This window comes from Protopterus annectens, chromosome 3.part0 (assembly GCF_019279795.1).
Source record: "Protopterus annectens isolate FY-2018-M chromosome 3.part0, PAN1.0, whole genome shotgun sequence".
In the NCBI taxonomy this organism is placed as follows: Eukaryota; Metazoa; Chordata; order Ceratodontiformes; family Protopteridae; genus Protopterus; species Protopterus annectens.
In genome coordinates this window covers 318038692-318057063 of record NC_056731.1, presented here as the reverse complement: position 1 = coordinate 318057063, position 18372 = coordinate 318038692, and the positions used below count along the sequence as shown (strand labels likewise).

Sequence of the window (18372 nt, the reverse complement as noted above, 5' to 3'; positions counted from 1 at the left end):
CTCCGATGCATCGTGCGTTGCCACCAGTCTTGAGGTGTGGGTGTCTTTGATGAATATGGATACCCCACCTCCTTTCTTGGTATTGTCCGGATTTTGGGGCCAGAACGCATGATAAGAGGTAAAACCTGATAGTGCTGGGGTGCTCTCAGGAGCCTTGAACCAGGTTTCTGTCACTGCACAGACATCGATGTTCTCCATACTGAGAAGGGCCTCGAAAAGTGCGTGCATTTTGAGATTTAGACTTCTGGCATTGAGCAGCATTACCCTTAGTTTTTTCCTTTTGTGTTCTAGGGTGGTAGGTTTAGAATTTGAGCCTTGCCTAAAAAAGGCACTATGGGGGTGGCAAGAGCCTTTGCCAATATCCGGAATCCCAGGGTGACAGGTGCAAGCCGTCCCTTGCGAAGCAGCGTGGCTTGTCCAGAATGTCATCCCAGGCAGACAGACATTGATCCCCTTTGAATGACACCAGAGTTTAAGCCAATTGTTAAAGCTGATCATCTTATCTCTGTATTGTGGCATCATTCTTGGTGAAGGTAGGATACTGCTCAAGGTCAGGGTCATACCTGCCTGGGCTACATAATCAGAGAGCTCCTCAATGTCTCTTTTCATGTAGTCCAAGGAGGTGCGTCTCAGGTCGTTTACACCAGCGTGGACAATGACTGAGTCGTATTTGTACCTGCTGTTGAGAGACCTGAGTGCTTGCGTTATGTGGTGGATTCTAGCGCCCGACAGGCAGCTTACTGTGACCTTCTCCTTACTCAGTCTGGTGAGCGGGACGTCAGTGTGTCTGACTATGGAGTCACCAATGACTAGTGTGTCTGGCATTGTGTTTGGCCTTAAGGGCTGTGACTGTTTGACACCCTGACTGTGAGGTCTATGTGTTGCAGGTGTTGTGTTCTGAGGTGGTGGTTGTTTGGGTGTCTGCTTTGGTGGCCTCTGCTGTTTTGGTAGATTTTTGATCAGAGCCGCGAGTATGTCTTTGTGTGTTTATGTGTATGATTTGAGGTTGTGATGGTACTATGTGAGACTGGGTCTATAGTGTGTGTGGTAACCTTCTCCTCCTGACTGGTCTTGCCAGTCCTATGTTGAGAGAGCTCAGCCTCCAGTTTGGCCGTATAGTTGCATCTCTCGCATGTATTTGTGTTTTGTGGGAGGAGGAGAGGGTTGTCTGTGTACATGAGGCAATTGTAACTTTGCCTCAATATTCCCAGGTTCACCAGCTGAGCAGGAGAGGACACTAGCAACTGATCCCTCGACATGCTAGAAGGACTAGACAAAAACTTTAAAAGAGATTCCGGGGACGTGGGTGACCGAGAAATGGGGTTTGCCTTTTGGGGTGCTATCTATAAGAGTGCCGTATCAAGGTAATAAGTACTGTAGGAGCAAGTGCTAGGTTTAACAGATAGAGAAAAGTCTACTTGAAGTCAAGTAGAGATGATCTTTTTAGGTATTAGAGAAAGTGCTAGTAACAGGGATGCTTAAAGGTAAGATTGAAAAGAATGCACTCTGCAGTGTGCACTAGAGAAGTTAGATATGAAAGTAGGTAACTTGAGTTTTACCTGTTTAAAAGTTAAGGTTTAGTGGAGAGTTACTATTTTTAAAACAGTAAGATGGACTGAAAGGGGTGGTTACTTTTGTATTTTGGTGCTATGAAATACTGTAGGATGGCCAATAAATTTAAATAATTGAAGGTGGGATTTCAAAAGTGATGGTTTTGTGATTACTCACATAAGCCAGTGAAAGTAGAGAGAAATGAGATATATGGTCAGATTAACATAAGAGGCGGGCAACTAGAAAGACAGTGGTATTTAACAAGACAACTTAAATGGGTGGGAGGGAGGGAAAAATTCTGCCTGACTCAGAACAGAGAGAGCTGTGGTCTCTTTTGAAGTTTTAATATGCTGTTAGAACAGAATGCAAGCAAAACACAAGATAAAGAAAACAAACTACAGTATTCAAAATATAGAAAGGCAATACAGAAATACAAAAAATAACAGCAAACTAACCTTTCCTTCACAGCAAAGTGTAGCAGAGTCTGGATGAGCCTTTCTGGTAAAGCCTCCAAAACATCCATTTTCTCTGCCCAAAGAGATAATCTTCTCCATTTACTGGAATATAGTCTCCTAGTGGAAGGTTTTTGAGAAGACGTAAGGATATGAGTTATGGAAGGCAAGAAGTCTTGAAGCCTGACTAGGGATGGAACTGGAGCAGCAACACTGTCAAATTGTGGGTGTGTAAGGAGGGGTGAAGCGAACCTGACATATGAGTCAACAGGTCTGAAACTGAATCCAGAATCCAAGGATTGTCCAGGAGAAGAGGCCCGAGGAAGAGGAACCAAACCTAATGAGGCCAGTAAGGAGCAATGAGGATCAGTTTGCTTCCCAGCCATTTCACTTTCTGAATAACCTTGGGAATTAGAGGAAAAGGAGGAAAAGCATACAGGAGACCCAGGGACCAATTGTGAACAGGTGCGTCTCTCGGTGACTCCCCCAGAGGGAGGATGAGGGAGAAGTAGCTGCTGCATTTAGCACTGATTGGGTGGAAAAGAGATCGCAGCAAGGCTTTCTCCATCTGTGGAAAATCTGTTCTGCTGTTTCAGAGACCACTTGTGAGGCATCAGGATTGACCGGCTGAGCTTGCTGGCTATCACATTGGTCGTCCCTGGAATGTGCAATGCCACCAAAAAATGCTGGGAAGATATCACTCATTTCCAAACTCGCATGGCCTCTCGACAAAGTAGATAAGATCTGGTTCCACCCTGTTTCTTGATATACCATACTACAGAAATGTTGTCTGATTGTATTGCAATAGTCCCCAGAGGCAGAAGGTCGTGAAGTGCTTGCAATGCCAGAAGCACCGCCCTCATCTCTAGAATGTTGATATGCAGGTGAGCCTCGTGATCTTGCCATGTGCCTTGGACAGTCCTGCCTAGATAATGCCCCCCCACCCTATCTGTGAGGCATCTGTGGTCACAGTGGCAACAGGTTGGCGAGGAACAAATGAAGCACCTGTGGTCAGCTTATTGGGTAATGTCCACCAAAGAGGTCCTTCTTGCAAGATTCTGTCAGCAAAATGTGATGGGATAATGGAAAGTGCTGAAAGGACCATTGGAACAACAGAAGCCTCTGAAGAATTCTCACGTGTAACCTGGCTAGTGGCACTAATAGTATGGTGGAAGCCATAGTCCCTAGGAGCTGCAGAATAATCTTGGCTTTGATCTTTCGTAAGGAGAGAAGACACTGAATTTGAAGAACCAGGTTCTGTGCCCTTTTGGCAGGAAGATGAGCCACCATGTTTACTGTGTCTATTTCTGCACCTATAAAAATCACAGATTGAGAGGGCAATAAGGCAGATTTTTCCCAATTTATGGAAATTCCCAGTTGGGCACAAAGCTGAATAGTAGCATCCCTGTTCTGAAGGAGTAGATGCCCGGTGGGGGAGGTCAGGAGCCAGTCGTCCAAATACAGAAACACCTGGAATCCTCAATGTCTCAGGTGAGCTGTCACTACTGCCAAACATTTGGTGAACATTCTGGGGGCTGTGGTGAGACCAAAGGGCAGAGCACGGAACTGATAGTGACTGGCTCCCAGCCGGAAGCGTAGATGACTCCTTGATGTCCTGTCCATTCTTATGTGGTAGTAGGCATCTTGGAGATCTATTGAGCACATCCAATTGTCTTTCCCTAACAATGGGAGCATAGACTGCAGTGTTACCATCCGGAACTTGTCCTTCTTTACTGATTTGTTCAATCTGCTGAGGTCCAGAATGGGCATCCAGTCCCCTGTACGTTTTGGCACTAAAAAGAATCTGGAGTAAGTTCCGGATCCTATTTGGTCTGCTGGGATGGTTTGGATGACTCTTTTTGACAGCAACTTGTTGACCTTCACAGTTGCCTGATCCCTGTGGTTCGGTGGAACATCTGGGATCTTCTTGGGAACAAAAGGTGGAAGAGAAAAGGGTATGACATAACCTCTGGTAATAATTCCTTGTACCCACTTGTCTTGAGTGATACTTAGCCAGGCTTCTAGATACAAAGAAATGCGACCCCCGACCGGCCTTAGAGAAGCACAGTTGGGTCCCACATCAGGAGCGCTGGTAAGGCCAGCCCCAAAAGGAATTGCGACCTCCCTGGTTTTGCGGACCGCCCCTGCCTCTAGGGCGACGTCTACAATTTCCTCCTCCTCCTCCTCCTCTGTCTCTAAAGGAGGAGTCACCCTGTGCCTCCTGGAAAAACGTCTGGGACTTCTTGAACCACATCTTACCGCCCCTCTGACCCTTAGGGTATGGTCTAGAGGGAACAGTAAAACGTACTCCCACGGCCGAGAGTGTTTTTCTTTCTTGCTCGCACCGGGTGAGAGTGTCCTTTACCTTGGATCCAAACAAGGAGGAACCGTCGAAGGGAGCGTTGGTAAAGCTAGACTTAAACAGTTCCGCAAAGTTACACAAATGCATCCAGGAATGACATCTTAGGGAAATTCTTGAACCCGCTACTCTACTTGCTCCATTGGCTGCATATGAAATAAGCCACATGGAAGAGTTGATGATAGAGTTCAAGGTGGACAACTGGGCAGAAACCTTGTCAGGGACTCCCTCCGTACATGTACCTCGTAAAGAATCTCCTAACTCTTTAAGGAGATCTCTCTGAAGCCTCATAAAGTGAGTAAGGTAATGCAGCGATCTAAGGGTAAATGCTGCTTAAGAAAAGATAAGTTTCCCATATCTGTCCATCATTTGAGACTCCTTATTCGGCAGATGAACAGAAGAAGAAGTCTCAGCTAGCTCCTTCTTAGTGGCCACCGCCACCACCATGGCATCTACAGGAGCACCTTTAGACAAAAAAAATCTTCTCCTGGAGGGGCAGAAAGAAACTTGTTCAGTCTCCTAGGGACTGGCTCCATGGCATCAAGAGTATTCCACACCTTTTGACTAACGGAATCCATCAGTTCGTCGAAAGGTGGAGACACCCAAGAGGCAGAAGGTTGAGAACCAAAAGCCTTCAGGTACACTGACTCCTCATCAGAAGGGGTGACAGTGAGCCATCTGCACCTCTGTTTAAGGATTTTCAGGATGTCTACAAAGGAGACATCATCAGAGGACAACTTGGGAGACCCTTCCGACTCCTCGAGGTCAGTGTCAGATGTCAAAGACTCATCCTGGGAGTCAACATGCTTTCTCTTACAAGTCCTCTTCTGAGGGTGCTCCTCAGAGGGGCATTTCGGGGAGGTCTCGGAAGAGTGGGGGCCACCAGAAAGTGGCTCCTGAGGCTGAGGGTCTCTGCTGTCTCAGGAGGGAGTAGGAGCTGAGACAGAAGCAGGTGCTTTAGGGGGAAGAGTGCCGGTACCTCTGATAGGAGATAACAATCAGGACAGCACACTCATCATCATCTCGAATGCCGACCTCTCAGGCTCTGAGGACCTCCCTGGCTCCAAGGGGACTGAGGATGCTGTCAGCTCCAGAGCCATCAGCTCCGAGATAGACGTAGAGTCTGAACTCCCCCTAGCCAATGTGCCGAGAGGAAGACTCGGAACCAAAGAAGTTTGGTTCCAAGCATCCCTGTCAGGGCCGTCCAGGGAGCTTCGGCCCCTATACACTACGGCAGCACCGAAAGTGTCGGAGCAGAACTCGGCTCCGAAATAGCCACAGGGGGAGCTGAAGCCAAAGGTTCCAGCAGTGGTTCCAAGCACTCTGGCTCTGAAAGACCAGCATGACTCAGAGGAGGAATGATCACAGTGGGTTGAACAAACATGAGTGGCTCCGGAACCGACCAACAACAATTTAGGCAAAGCAGAAGACTTCAAAAGTCTCAGCAATACCCTCTCCACATCTTCTTCTGATAAACTCCTGGAAGACCTGGATGACAGAGTAGGAGATCGGGATCTCTGAGGTATAGGAGACTTCAATATCAAGGGGGCCAGTAGAGGGTCCATAGACCGGCTCCTAGAACCAGTCTAAGTAGTCTCAGCGGTCAGCTCCGAAATACTTGGAACTGACCCTGCAATAACCATACTGCTCTCAGTCGGCACTAAGGTCTGTGGAGCCGATGAGACAGTGGACTTGTCCGATTTTGAAATTTTAAGAGGTGGCTCTGAGACATCAGCCGGTGCCGGGGAGGGCCTCTTAGAAGATTTTGACTTTCCCTTAGTGGATTTTGAAGATTCATAGGTTCATAAGTTCATAGGTTAGTACTAGGCTAGTAAAGATGATGAGGAACTAGACAAATCTTCCTCAAAGGAAGGTTTAAGAAGATCTTTTAGTATGAATTTGTTCTTCCTTTCCTGCAACACCCTAGGACTGAAAGCATGGCAAAATAAACAAGTCTCCTGTAAATGGATGGCCCCCAAACAGTAAAAGCAGTTACCATGACCATCCGTTATAGATATTTTTTGAGAGCACTTAATACGTTTCTTAAAGCCAGATGGCTTATGATCCTTACTCTCTTTAGACATTCTGCAGTAGAGGACACACGCACACAGAGAAAAAGAAGAAAGTGGACTAGGTCCTCTAATTTAAACGGGCCCAACTCTGCAGGAAGGAAAGGACACCACGAGGACTAGGTCTTCTAATTTAAATGGGCCTAGCCTGGGCAATGAAGAGATAAGGTCTTCTAACTGAAACAGTCCTAGAAAGTTGGAGAAGGTAGAAAGTATCACACACTCAAACAGTAATGACAGTAATAAGTGGGAATTCGCAATAACTCAAGCTTATGCCAAGAACAAAACAGAACATAGTTCTGTTAACAATAGTAGCAAATTCAATGATGCTAACAACAAGCTAATTAACAAGTGGGAAACTGCCAAAAAACTCTAGACTATCCTATTAACACACACAGTCTAACAGTGCACAAAGGGCCTACACTACTAATTCTATGAATAAACCAGTACACAGGATACCAAACTAAGTTAGAAGGGGCCACAGGCCAAAAATTACACCAAATGGCGCAAGTAAAAGCTAACTACACTAATAACAACTACACTAACTGATTAACCATAAGTAACAGTTTTAACTATTTAAAACTATTTTAAACTAAACAGAGCCAAGAAATTTGGTAAAAGTGGAAATAAATGCAATCACTTAGCCAGAGCCAAAGAGAAACACAACCAAACTTGTTGACGCAGCAAATGAGATCTGGGGATTGTACTGATGCACCATGGGGTACCTACCTAGCCACAAGCCAATCAGACGTCTTCCAGCTTGTAAATAGGCCGAGTCGGAGCCAAGGATCAGCTCCGATCCCATACATTAGAATGAAGGTGAGATAGGACTACAGAACATCATAACCCCCCAACCATCACTAGAGGCAGGTCCTTGGTGCACCCTCCAAGGCCAAGAATACTGCATCAGTTCACCCTGATAATATCCCACGATGCCTCCTAAACAGCATGAAGCATGAACCATTAGGACCACTAGAATCACTATTTAACCATAGCCTTCATAAAGACTTTGTGCTATGTCAATGGAGAACTTCAACAGTCATCGCTCTGTACAAGGTGGGGCCATCTATGGAACCCAGAAACTACACAGCCATAAGCCAGACTAGTTTCATATGCAAAGCCATTATAAGAATTATCACTGAAATGCTTAAAAATGACATAAGAAATTTTCAAATACTAGATCCAACCCAGTTTGGTTTTATCAAGGGCTGATCATCCCTGTTCAGCCTAGTGGACTTCTTTGAGACGGTCACCAAGGCAATGGACAAGGGCAAAATGGTGCATAATGCCTACTTTGACCTAGCCAAAGCATTTGATACAATACCAACTCTAGCACTGTAGACAAACTCATTGAATTAATAATAAAACCCAGGTCATTCATTGGATGTACAGGTGGCTCTCAGACACCATCCAAGAAGTTAAAATAGGGGAGTCCACTTCCACAAGAAGGCCAGTCACTAGCACAGCCCCTCAGGGATCTGTGCTAGGTACATTCATTTTTAGCATCTACATCTTTGAAGTCAAGGCCAAAATCAAGGGCCTCTGGCTAACCATGTTTGTTGATGGCTGCAAACTTGGTGCAGTCACAGAATCCCCCCAAGATCCAAATATTGCCCAAGAAGGGATGACTCAAATAAATAGTGTCAAGGTCTAAAGCACAATGCTAAGAAATTCATAACAGCATCCTTTGGGAAGCTGGCCACCCCTCAAAACTACTTCACTGATAAACACCCCTAAGAGTTAATCAAGTAGTCAGGGAATGTGAGGAGTCATGTAGACAGTAACTTGGGCTTCACCCATCATGTATCTACAATAGTAATGAAACCAAAACCGTTCCATGTAATGCAACAGATAAGCAAGGGGATGGTATCTAGGTCCAAGGAAGTCATTGTTCCACTGTATTCTACCCTTGTCAGACCAACAATTGAGTACAATGCCCCCTTTGTGTTTACCTAACCAAGCATGTGCAACAACTAGAACAACCACAGAGGCTCCTCACAGGAAGGATACAGGGCGTAAACAACATGCCCTACATGTATTGTCTCAAAGCCCTATCCCAGTACTCAGTCTCCTACAGATTGTTGAGAGGTGATCTATATCTGGCATACAATGCATTCTTAGATCCTACTCTAATCGAACTTCTGCATATCCACAAAACAAGCAGTATCAGAAATACCTGATCTATGGTCTTAAATATTGTTGTGACATAAATAGGACATGTTGGAAGGAACAGTATGCATCTCAGAGAATACACCCTGCCTGGAAAAGGCTTTGCATCCATGAGAACCAGAGTTCTTCCATATCCCAATTCAAATGCAACCTGGGCTAGTAAATGGGGAACTGAAAATTCACTCTGGTCAGGCATCTATGTCCCTAATGGATGAGGCAGCCTGTAAATGCTTGACTGCCAAAGCCCTAACCTACATATGCCCCTTAGAATAAACTTAAGGTCGTTAGATTTGTCAAATACATTTGGGATGCATGTCTAGGCTTAAAAAGGCCCCTGTGGTCGTTAGCCAAGTATACACCTATGAACCTATATGTTTCTACATCTTTAATGTGCCTGAAACTGGAATATAATATCACTTTGTGGTATCCATCATTTAAACAGAAAGTTAGACAGCTCCTGGGAGGACAATGAAGATTAACTAAAACTCTTCAGGGACTTAGGGAACCCCTTTATAATGAATCTTCACTCAACTACATATAGAAGACTGAGGGGAGCTTGACTGTATACAAAAGCTGGAATGGTGCTTAGCACCTATGGAACTGAATTAGTGTAGTGAGAAGCAGTAGCAAAAAAATGCATCTAAGTTACTAAGAACTTTTACAGGAATAAAATGACCACCAGATTAGTTCTCTGAACAGGTGGCCAAGGCCCAAAACTGATTAAGTCTTTTAAAGCTGGGCAGATGCTATATATGGCCCTGACAGATCTGAAATCCTGGTAGGCTAATGGGTCTTTGTCTGAAATTTTTTCTACTTATTTGCATAAGTAAAACATTTGAAAGTAAATTTTCATCAGAAAGGGAGCACAATAGCTAAGAAACTAAAAGAAGATAAGTTCAGCATAATGGTAGATCCTTGGAGAAACATTATGAAGGATGCAGATTTACCCCACCTTCAGGTTCTTGTTTGTGCCTAGAGATGAGATTTCTCTATCTGGGAGGAGACAAGTGAAGATGCTGAAGATCTCCTCAGATTAGATCAACTTGGGGAAAAAGATGACAGTGAAATAAGGTATCTTGCACCAAGACTAAAAGGGAGAATGAGAAAATCATTAGCTTCTTGACAACAACTGCAAAAGGAATGGTGCTGAATGTCATCATCCATCTCAGAACAAATTACTTGGCTGGGAAAGAGCTAGAAGTAACAGATGGGTAATGAGGTTGGTCTAATGGTTACTCAATTCTCACTAAAGGGAAATTGGCTAGGCTTAAAATGGCCCACAAGGGCAGCTAGCCTAGTATTTGCCTCTGAGCCTATAAAGAATATGAAAAACTGGGGGCAGGAGTCTTTGACAGGCAGCACAACAAGTAACATTCTCTAAAAAGCCACCTATCCACGGTATTGCTGAAGTTAGGCTGCATAGATTTCAGTGTTCTGTCAAACACATGACACATAATAAATACCTTTGACATTATCTGAGACTGGGCATTAACTTGGAGGGATACAGGTCTATATTGATGCAGTTCTTTACGTCTGTCTGGTAAGATAACCCAGATCACAAGTGAAATGTTTATGTGCACCATCAGCAACTGTTTGAATCAGGCACGTAGAAGCTTTGAAACTAAAATAAATCCTAGCTTCTTTCCTCACATTTCCAGACTGGAATGATTTAATAATACAAATAGTGAACTTAAGCAGTCTATATGCTAAATGACAGTGGAAATAAAATCACAGTGATCTTACCTCTCTAAAAGCATACCTAATAAATAAATAAAAATCAGAATACACCTGTAAGTATTCTATTATAGCTATAGAGCTTCTTCAGACAGCAAAATATTCAGACACATTTATAACATTAACTTGATCACGTGAACACACCAAAGAAAATCCACATTAAAGGGTAAACCAAAGACAATACGTTAACAGCACACATACATACCCACATATAAATATACATAAATACACATACATATGGTTCATGTAGAAGAACATATAAAAAAATTTATAAAACCTGCTCATTTAGGAACACTGCAGCATAAGTCCTTATACACACAAAAAAGTAAAAAAAAAAATTATGCAATTAACAAGATGGTTTAGCTAGGCAGGTAGGAGTTGGGTTTGTAATGCAGACATTGATGAAAGTTGCTGGTTCAAATTTCAGTTTCTCCAGTTTGTATACTGTAATCCTCAAGACTGTGCAGTATTAAGACTAACACAGCAATGACTGAATGTGCAACTGTATTTCATGCCAAGTCTAGCTGATGTGTGATGTTCACTGTTTTACGGACTGGCATTTGGCATAATGGTTATGGTGTCTACTTTGCAGACAAGAGGCACTGCTGAACTACATGCAGATTCTTATGGGTAAAAATGCTAATTGTTGGATGCTACCTAGATAGGAGAATCAAAAGAAAAGCCCTTAAACTTTCAGAAGGAACTATCCACAGGTGACTGAAATATTCTTCTCGACACATAGGTGTCATATGCAAACACTTGAAATCATTTTGTGTATGTGCTGATATTCCCAGGACCATAACCAAAGTATATAAATTTTAGGGTTTACACATTTATGAGTAATGTATGTGTGTGACTGTGTGTAAATAAATATATGTGTATTTATAAGAGTTGTGTTCTTCAAAAATAAGAATACACAAGCAAGTGTAAAGTCATTCCCCCATTTCATTGAACAGACATACTGTCAAAGGTAAACACAAATTAGGTAAACAACTTTATTGCAAGGTGAAAGTCTTCCTGCAGAACCCCATGTGGATTATATCCCACAGTCCTGCAACACAATTTATACATATATATATATATATATATATATATATATATATATACACACACACACACACACACACACACACACACACACACATTCGATTCTCAGTTAGAGCGTCTTCTGTGTAGCAACATGCGTGAATGGGTGTTCCTTCATTGAAGGTTGTGCATTAGGCCCGGCAAGCCAGCATGTCAAAATCTACTGCCAATCATTAGCAGACCGGAGTTCCGCTGTGGCGACCCCTAACCGGGAAAAGCCGAAAGAAAGAAAGAAACAAAGTTATGAATCCACAACCATTAACGAAACATGAATCAAGCAAAAATATTATGATTCTCATTTTAACAATTACAGCAGTTCCCAAAACTAACTGCAACCATTCATATTTTATATATATATATCTCTATCTATCTATACATATATAATATATATATATATATATATATATATATATATAATGACAATATATATCATTATTGATGTCGTCATATGGGAGTTTTTAAGATTGTAAGTACTTCGATATATACACATATCCTATGTGCACATCCATACCTATCTATATGTGTATATATATATATATATATATATATATATATATATATATATATATATATATTTATAGGTGCTAGTGATGTGGTCAAATTACATTATGTTGACAGATATCTAGTCAACTGCATATGAACAACGAGATTGCTGACAGATTTGCGGAATCACGGAAATCCAGGGGTTGGTAAATTTGCCTTTAACTCATGATTTTGCAACTATGACGTTAGTATATATAATTAGCAGAGGATGTGGTGGGTTTGCCCCTTGCAAATAATGTTTTATTTTGTTTTTTTTTTTAAATTAAAGATTGAAAATGCTGAGGCTGTTCATAGGTTCAAAGGTAGGTACTAGGCTGTTGGCCCTAGGGCCTATACAAGCCTAGCCAAAAAGGTACACTGGCTTTTGCCACTCAAGAAAATTATTTTCCTATGCCCTTGTCAAGCAGAGCCACAGAAGTGATCCCTGGGGTGAATTTCTTTTACCCATCCAATAATCAAAATTTTTCTTGACGACTGCTAATGAGGAGCTCTGTTTGACATATATAGGTAGTCTGTTCCAGAGTATGGGAAGTCTCTAGAACAGGAATCTGTTCCTCCAACATGTTCTGTTTATTGTGGTGACAAGGTTTGGGTCCCTAGAGCATGTAGCTTGGACGGATTGGGATTTCTTTAAGTGGAAAATGTCCAACAGCTCTGGGATTGACATAGCTTTGTATGTTAGGCAGAGATCGCCTCTGAGTAGGATGTGATGGAGTAAAGCTGGAGTTTTTTGAGACGGTCTGTGTAGGGCATCTGTTTGAGGCCAGTAATCCTCTTTGGGAGGTATTTCTGCAGCCTTTTGAGTTGTTGTAGATGTCTTGTGAGGTACATACCAAAAGGGGCATTGTACTCTATAATGGGTCTAATGAGTGATGAGTAGAGGAGAACAACGATCTTTTCTGGATGAGAAACCTTTTGTGATGAGGGGTGCCACATAGAAGGATTTCCTGACCACTGTGGTGATGTGATTATCAAAGGAGAGACTACTGTCCAACTGTGTCCCAAGGTCTCTTATCACACTTTTGGTGTTAAGTAGACTACCGCCTATGTGGTAGTTCATGGGTACAGAGTTTTTATCAAAGTGGATGACAATGTACTTTTTGTCATTGAGCTTGAGACCATGGCTTTGACACCAGGCATCTGTCTCAGTGAGGCCCTTTTGTAGGATGTCCACATCATTAGGAGTTTCGATTATGGCTCCTAGTTTGCAGTCATCTGTGAACTTAGTTAGCCAAAGCCCTTCTGTGTTAGCCTGTGCTTCAGAGAAGTAGATACCAAACAGGAGAGGACTCAGGACTGAACCCTGTGGTACTCCACTTCTCACTGGTCTGAAGTCTGATATGGAGTCTGCTACTTTCAAAGTGTGGGTTCTGTCAGTAAGCCAGTTGGCAACCCATCTTGTGACATAGGGATTTATACCTAGTTTAGTGAGTTTATCTATAATTCCAGAGTGGGGGATGGTGTTGAATGCCTTGGCGAGATCTAGATAGACTGTGTGAACAATCTTACTCTCATCTATGGCTTTGGTGACTGCTTCAAAGAAGTATATCAGGTTTAGGAGACATTATCTGCCTTTTACAAACCCGAACTGTGTGGGGTCCAGAGTTTGGAGATCTCTAATGTCTTTGTTTATGAGTTCCATGATGATAGATCCATGGCTGTGCAGACCAGGCACGTCAGGCTAATGGGGCGGTAGTTCCTGGAGTCTGTCGTGGCTCCCCCTTCATGGAGTGGGATAATCATCACAGTGCGCCATTCAATGGCACAAAACCTGAGGTGAGGCTATGATTGAACATGGTACTTAGGTGGGGTGCTAGTTCATTCTGTAGCTCGTGTAGAAGGCAACCTGGGATGTTGTCAGGTCCCATGGATGCTGTGTTCTTGCCTTTGGAGTGTGAGGTTTTTACCTGTGCAACTGTAATTACAGGAACTTTGCATTTTTCCGGTATAGAGATGGGCCCTTTAGGGGGTTAGAGGGGGGTAAAGTTAGCACTGACCCTATCTGCCAGGATGATGGCAATATCAGTTGGGTCTGTATATTTAGTGCCATTGTGCTGTAACTCAGAGCAGATCTGAGTGTTGCCATTGAGATTCCTGACATAGCTATACAATGCTTTGTGGTTGTCTTTAGAATCAGTGGTGATCTTGTTTTCATAACTAGCTTTGAAGGATTTTATGAGGGATCTCAGCTTCTTACTGAGGCTGACCAGGGAGTTCCTCCAATCATGGGATTTTACTCTTTTTTGCAACAGTTTCTTTCTTCTGTTGTAGAGTTTGTTTATGGCAGAAGACCACCAGATTGGCTTCCTTTTTTGGAGGATAGCATCTTGGTTCTGTTAGGGATAGCACGATCCATGCACTCGTGTAAGTGCTTATAAAGTACATTTGTGTAGGATTCAGCAGTCGTACTTCTATTGCCCATCTGCATGGGTGTCGTGAAGTTTGCCACTTCTGTCTTAAGAAGTGTGAAGTTGGCTTTGGAGAAATTTTTTATGGTTGTTTTCCTAATGGGGGTGGGAGTGGGATTTGGATGTCTAGGGTGATTACTTCTGGTTGGATCTAACCAACGAGGAATTGACCTCTGGTGTGGAACACTGGTTGCCCATGTTGGTGATGACCAGGTCTAGGATATTGCTTCCCCTGGTGGTGGTGTGGACAAGTGGATGAATTCCAGAAAACGTTGAGCAAAAGAGTTGGTACATGAGTAGTTTTCCCAGTTAATGGTGGGGTAGTTGAAATCACCCATTATTAGGGTGCTGGGTTGTACCCTAATATTTTCCAGTGTATCAAGAAAACAGGAGTGGGAATCCTAGGGCATGGTGGGAGGTCTGCAACAAGCTAAAATTTGGATTGGAGTTTTACCCAGAATTAGTTGAACTTGGATAATCTCAGATGCATTATGCTGAGCAACTAGCTTGGAGGTGTGGGTATCCTTAATGAATATGGACACGCCTCCACCTTTAGTGTTTCAGTCCGGGTTAGGTGGCCGAAAGGTGTGGTATGAATTATAGCCTGGTAATGCAGTGGTGCTCTCTGGAGCTTTGAACCAGGTCTCTGTCACTGCACAGACGTCGATGTTCTCCATTTTAAGGAGTGCCTCGAGTGAGTGCATTTTGAGGTTTAAACTTCTAGCATTGAGTAGTATTACCCTCAGATTTTGCTTGCTTGTACCTGTTAGGGTGGTGAATTTGTCATTTGAACCTTGCCTAAAAAAGGCACTATAGGGGTGGCAAGAGCCTTTGCCAGTATCCAGAATCCCAAGGCCGACAGGTGCAGGCCATCTCTGGCAAAGCATTGTGGTCTGTTGATCATGTCATCCCAGGCAGACAGATACTGGATTTCCTCAGAATGACACCAGAAGCTTATCCAATTGTTGAAGTCAATCACTTTGTCCTTGTACTGTGGTATCATTCTGGGTGATGGCAGGATGCTACTCAGGGCTAGGGTCATACTTGCCTGGGCTACAAGATCAGAGAGCTCCTCCATGTCCCTTTTCATGTAGTTCAGGGAGGTACGTCTCAGGTCATTCACACCAACATGGACAATAAAATAGCCATATTTGTACTTATTGTGGAATGACCTCAGTGTGATCATTATGTGGCGGATCCTGGCACCCAACAGGCAGCTGACAGTAACTTTCTCCTTGTTTAGACTGGTGAGGGGAACATTAGTGTGCCTGACTATAGAGTCATCTATGACTAGAGTGTTGGATACGTTATGCCTTATGGGCTGTAGTTGAGTGGCACACTGAGTATATGGGCTATGTGTCATTTGGGTTGTGTTGGGGATTGGAGGTTGCTTGCATTTCTGCTTTGGAGGTCTCGGTTGTTTGGGCAGATTTTTATTGAGAGCCTCCGCGAATGTAGGCATGTGTTTTGTGCTTCTGTGTGTGTGTGTTTTGGTGGTGTAGGTTTTGAGGGACTATGTGATGAGTCTGGTGTGGTGCAAGTGTTTACCTTCTCCTCTTGAATGTCTAGTCCAGGCTTCCAGTTTGGCTATATAAGTGCATCTCTCACAGGTCATAGTATCGGGTGGTAGGAGGAGAGGGTTGTCTGTGTACATGAGGCAATTGCTGCATTGCCCCAAGATGCTCAGATTCATCAGGTAGACAGGAGAAAACAACGGGAGCTGACCTTTAGACATGCCTGGATAGGTGCTTATTTATTAAGTACTAAAAACTGTTTTCCTCTAGACAAGTGAGGAAAGTTGAGTGCTGTAGTAATTTGTAGCTTATTTAGTGCTTACAACGAGTTCTGAACAAGTGCTGAGCTCAAAGAAACAGATTTGAGTGCTAAAACTAAAAACTGGCTAGTTGCAAGGGAACATCTGAAGAGCAGACTTTATGGCGCCAGGAATAGTTTAACCCTAGTTAAGCGGAGGGAGGGGGCTCAGGAGTTTACAAACAGTCCTGGATACAGCAAATCTGTATCTGGACTAGACTTGTTATAGGAAAGGGGGGAAGCAAGCTTAGAATTTTTTTTTCAGTAAAGTGGAAATGGAGAAAGCTGGAACAGAAGTTCATTCAAGGTTAAGAATCTGAGTGGGTTGGCCTTTACAAATGTTCTCTATTAGATTGAATGAACTAATGACACAAGACTGGGAGGAGTGTCACAGATCAAATATACAGTATAGGCGGGCAACTGCAAAGCCACCAAGCATAAGAACACCACAACACTAGGGAAGGCGGGAAACTATTACAGTTCCTATCTGTAGCCACTAAATGAAAGTTTTAAACAGGTCAAGGAGCAAGCAGACTCTAGAGATTGCTTTTAACTGCAAACAGACTAGACTAGAACACAGAAACCTCAAAAAATCAAAAATGCACAGAAAAGCTCGGATAGATCGCTCACAAACAGAAAATACAACACTCAGTATGAAAAAGCAGTTTACAGTTAAGTAATTCAGTAAACATGCAATTAGTGCAATGAAACAGTATCTAGCAATGAAAATACAGTTAAAACAGTATAAAACAGTACATAAATGCAGTGAAACAGTAAAAAAAGCTTTATAACAGTGCAAAATGTAGTAGATTAACTGTATAGCACAATTATAAGTGTTTCAGAAGTGCAGTTCAGTGAAATAAGTGTAAGAAATAACTTATCCTGCTCTTGGAATCTTAAGGAATTTCTGCTTATTTTCAGTAATGAAATACCATCCACAGCCTGATAGATACAAGTATACACACACACACACACACACACACACACACACACACACACACACACACACACACACACACACACACACACACGCAGTCTGTCAAGGGTGGATAGGGGTTTAGCCCCCTTAAAGAAGCACTTTAAAACTGTAAAAGTGAGTTTTTAAATTCACTGTTTTTGTTAGAATTGTTGTATTTTTTCCAAAGTATCCATGCATACTGGTGTGCCATTATTGGTGTTTTTGATGTTGACATTATGCCAGTCAACACTGGTGAGTGTTTACATTCATTAGTGATCCACCTATACATCCATCATCCACAGCACATTTTTCCCATTTTTGCACATGGGGTCAGGGTGTCACTTCAACAGTGACAACACACATGCATGCGTGCGCGCACACACACATGCACACACATATCTGTGTATTTGTAAAAGTATATGCAGTCTGTCAAGGGTAGATAGGGGTTTAGCCCCCTTACAGAAACACTTTAAAACTGTAAAACTGAGTTTTTAAATTCACAGTTTTTGTTAGAATTGCTGTATGTTTTCCAAAGTATCCATGCCCATTCTGTTAAGTCTTGCACTTCTGACAAGCAGCCCATTACATTCTGTTTCTGTAACTGGAGGATGTATTATTTCTTTTGTATGGTCAAAAATACAATGCATGTCCCAAACATTTTTCTACTGAGTCATGATCATTTTAGAACCATTAATCATATACAGCTCTCCACAAAAGTGATATTTGTGTCATTGGAAAGCTAGCACAACCAAAAATCCATCTACTGACAAAGGTAGAATGGCCAAGCTATGTTTAATTGTGAGTTCTTAAGGATAGAATAGCAGACTTAGGTTAAATATGTGTATGCGAGTCCAGGTACATATTTTAGAAATCTTTACTAAGAAATATCAAAGGATACTGTCTCATGTACACAGCTGCCAAATGCCCACTCACACAGTTGCTTCACTTTCACACACTGCTCTGATACATGATATTTAATTACCAAAAGGTCTAAGCATATCACTTTTTCAGAGAAATGAATGCAATATGTGCCCGATTTGGAAATAATTTTGTGTTGTATTAAAAGTCAGCATATACTATCCCCTTTAAATATAGACAAATATTGAAATGGCACAAAATACACGGAGATGACAATGTGCATCACAGATTTTCCTGAAAATATTGCTGGACATTTTCAAACAATTTAACAGGCATGATCGTAATCTGTCAAGTATCAATAATCTTGTAATCT

The 18372-nt window shown here is 42.6% G+C and overlaps 1 protein-coding gene across 3 annotated transcripts in view; it reads right to left on the bottom strand.

The window, feature by feature from the left end:
• COBL (cordon-bleu WH2 repeat protein) overlaps positions 1 to 18372 on the bottom strand; it is a 1839636-nt gene that overhangs the window by 516500 nt on the left and 1304764 nt on the right. The window lies entirely within an intron of this gene.